The sequence below is a fragment of the Triticum aestivum genome, chromosome 6D, assembly GCF_018294505.1.
Source record: "Triticum aestivum cultivar Chinese Spring chromosome 6D, IWGSC CS RefSeq v2.1, whole genome shotgun sequence".
In the NCBI taxonomy this organism is placed as follows: Eukaryota; Viridiplantae; Streptophyta; class Magnoliopsida; order Poales; family Poaceae; genus Triticum; species Triticum aestivum.
Genome location: NC_057811.1, coordinates 124789712 through 124793946, shown reverse-complemented (window position 1 = coordinate 124793946; position 4235 = coordinate 124789712).

The window sequence follows — 4235 nt, the reverse complement described above, 5'->3', positions numbered from 1 at the left end:
TTCTTGCCAAACCACAATTCATACAGTTTTGTCTCAACGGATTTAGATGGTGCCCTATTTAACGTGAATGCGGTTGTCTCTAATGCATAACCCCCAAATGATAGTGGTAAATCGGTAAGAGACATCATAGAGCGCACCATATCTAATAAAGTATGGTTACGATGTTCGGACACACCATTACGCTGTGGTGTTCCAGGTGGCGTGAGTTGTGAAACAATTCCACATTGTTTCAAATGAAGGCCAAACACGTAACTCAAATATTCGCCTCCACTATCAGATCGTAGAAACTTTATTTTCTTGTTACGATGATTCTCCACTTTACTCTAAAATTCTTTGAACTTTTCTAATGTTTCAAACTTGTGTTTCATCAAGTAGATATATCCATACCTACTCAAATAATTTGTGAAGGTCAGAAAATAACGATACCCGCCGCGTGCCTCAACACTCGCCGGACCGCATGCATCGGTATGTATTATTTCCAATAAGCCATTAGCTCGCTCCATTGTTCCAGCGAACGTTGTTTTAGTAATCTTGACCATGAGGCATGGTTCGCAAGTATCAAATGATTCATAATCAAGTGATTCCAGAAGTCCATACACATGGTGTTTCTTCATGCGCTTTACACCAATATGACCTAAATGGCAGCGCCACAAGTATGTTCCACTATCATTATCTACTTTACATCTTTTGGCATCAATTTTATGAATATGTGTATAACTACGATCGAGATTCAACAAGAATAGACCATTCATCAAGGGTGCATGACCATGAAAGATATTACTCATATAAATAGAACAACCATTATTCTCCGATTTGAATGAATAACCATCTCGCAATAAACAAGATCTAGATATAATGTTCATGCTCAATGCGAGCACCAAATAACAATTATTGAGGTCTAAATCTAACCCCGAAGGTAGATGTAGAGGTAGCATGCCGACGTCGATCACATCGACCTTGGAACCAGTCCTGACGCGCATCGTTACCTCGTCCTTAGCCAATCTTCGTTTATTCCGCAGCTCCTGTTTCCAGTTACAAATATGAGCAACCGAACCAGTATCAAATACCCAGGCGCTACTACGAGGATTAGTAAGGTACACATAGATAACTGATACGTCTCCGTCGTATCTACTTTTTCGAACACTTTTGCCCTTGTTTTGGACTCTAACTTGCATGATTTGAAAGGAACTAACCCAGACTGACGCTGTCTTCAGCAGACTTGCCATGGTGTTATTTATGTGCAGAAACAAAAGTTCTCGGAATGACCTGAAACTTCACGGAACGTCTATTTGGAAATAATAAAAAATCCTTGCAAAAGATGAAGACCCGGGGCCCACACCCTGTCCACGAGGATGGATAGCGCGCCTGCCCCCCTAGGGCGCGCCCCTACCTCGTGGGCCCCCTGGAGCTCCTCCGACCTCAACTCCAACTCTATATATTTGCTTTCGGGGAGAAAAAAATCAAAGAGAAGAATTCATCACGTTTTACGATACGGAGCCGCCGCCAAGCCCTAAAACCTCTCGGGACGGCTGATCTGGAGTCCGTTCGGGGCTCCGGAGTGGGGAATCCGTCGCCATCGTCATCATCAACCATCCTCCATCACCAATTTCATGATGCTCACCGCCGTGCGTGAGTAATTCCATCGTAGGCTTGCTGGACGGTGATGGGTTGGATGAGATCTATTATGTAACCGAGTTAGTTTTGTTAGGGTTTGATCCCTAGTATCCACTATGTTCTGAGATCGATGTTGCTATGACTTTGCTATGCTTAAGGCTTGTCACTAGGGCCCGAGTGCCATGATTTCAGATCTGAACCTATTATGTTTTCATGAATATATGTGAGTTCTTGATCCTATCTTGCATGTCTATAGTCACCTACTATGTGTTATGATCCGGCAACCCCGAAGTGACAATAATCGGGACCACTCCCGGTGATGACCATAGTTTGAGGAGTTCATGTATTCACTATGTGTTAATGCTTTGTTCCGGTTCTCTATTAAAAGGAGGCCTTAATATCCCTTAGTTTCCGTTAGGACCCCGCAGCCACGGGAGGGTAGGACAAAAGATGTCATGCAAGTTCTTTTCCATAAGCACGTATGACTATATTCGGAATACATGCCTACATTACATTGATGAATTGGAGCTAGTTCTGTGTCACCCTATGTTATGATTGTTACATGATGAACCGCATCCGACATAATTCTCCATCACCGATCCAATGCCTACAAGCTTTCCACATATTGTTCTCCGCTTATTTACTTTTCCGTTGCTACTGTTACAATCACTACAAAATACCAAAAATATTACTTTTGCTACTGTTACCGTTACTTCCATATTACTTTGCTACTAAATACTTTGCTGCAGATACTAAGTTATCCAGGTGTGGTTGAATTGGCAACTCAACTGCTAATACTCGAGAATATTCTTTGCCTCCCCTTGTGTCGAATCAATAAATTTGGGTTGAATACTCTACCCTCGAAAACTGTTGTGATCCCCTATACTTGTGGGTTACCAAGACTATTTTCTGGCGCCATTGCCGTGGAGCATAGCTCTATTCTTTGAGTCACTTGGGATTTATATCTGCTGGTCACTATGAAGAACTTGAAAGACGCTAAGACAACAATTTATCCCTCAACTATGAGGGGAGGTAAGGAACTGCCATCTAGCTCTGCACTTGATTCACCTTCTATTTTGAGTAAGCTTGCGACACCTAAACCTGCTTCTGCTATTCGTTCTGATATGTCGCATGTTATTGATGATGCCACTTCTGCTATGCATGATACTTATGATGAAACTACTTCTATGCTTGATACTACTGTGCCACTTAGTGAATTTCTTGATGAACAAATTGCTAGGGCTAGAGAGAAAGAAATTATTGAAACTGATTATATTGATGAAAGTGATGATGAAGACTTCCCTGTTATTCCTGAGGGTTATGTTTTTGATAAAGAAGCTACTTTAGCTATTTTAGCTTGCAAAGATAGATATGAACTCAAGAGGTTATTAGCTAAATGGAAGCAGCAATCTCTTAATGATAGAATGAAACCTGACCCTGCTTTTGCTACTTCACCTATCTGTGTTACTGATAAGGATTATGAATTCTCTGTTGCTCCTGATATAATTACTTTGGTTGAATCTGATCCTTTTCATGGCTATGAATCTGAAACTGTTGTGGCACATCTTACTAAATTAAATGATATAGCCACCCTATTCACTAATGATGAGAAATCTCGCTACCTTTATATCCTTAAAATATTTCCATTCTCATTAAAGGGTGATGCTAAGATATGGTTTAATTCTCTTGATCCTGGTTGTGTGCGTAGTCCCCAGGATATGATTTATTACTTCTCTGCTAAATATTTCCCTGCTCATAAGAAACAAGCTGCTTTGAGGGAAATATACAATTTTGTGCAAATTGAAGAAGAGAGTCTCCCACAAGCTTGGGGGAGGCTTCTCAAGTTACTTAATGCTTTGCCTGATCATCCTCTGAAGAAAAATGAAATACTTGATATCTTTTATAACGGACTAACCGATGCTTCCAGAGATTACCTGGATAGTTGTGTTGGTTCTGTTTTCAGGGAAAGAACACCGGATGAAGCTGAAATTCTATTGAATAATATGTTGACAAATGAAAATAATTGGACACTTCCCGAGCCAGCTCCTGAGCCAATTCCTGAGCCTATTCCTAAACCAACTCCGAAGAAGAGGGGTGTCTATTTCTCAGTCCGGAAGATATGCAAGTGGCAAAGAAATCTATGAAAGAAAAGGGTATTAAAGCTGAAGATGTTAAGAATTTACCTCCTATTGAAGAAATACATGGTCTTAATTTACCGCCTGTTGAAGAAACATATGATCTTAATCCATCACCTATTGAAGAAACTCATGGTCTTGATAACCCCACACAGGTAGTAAATGTAAATTCTCTCTATAGATTTGATGAAGGTGATATTCCTCACTATAAGTCTGCTAGACAATGCTTAGAAGAGTTTGATAATTTTATTGTCAAACAAGAAAACTTCAATGCTTATTTTGGTAGACAATTGAAATATAATTCCGATACGCTTGAACACTTGGGTGATTATATGTCTAGAGTTAAAGGTGAACTTAAACTCATTACTAAACATGCTTCTATGGTTACCACTCAAGTAGAATAAGTAATTAAAGCTCAAAATGATTCGCTCAATGAATTGAATAATAAGAAAAATGATTATGCCGTTAGAGTGGATACTAGAACTG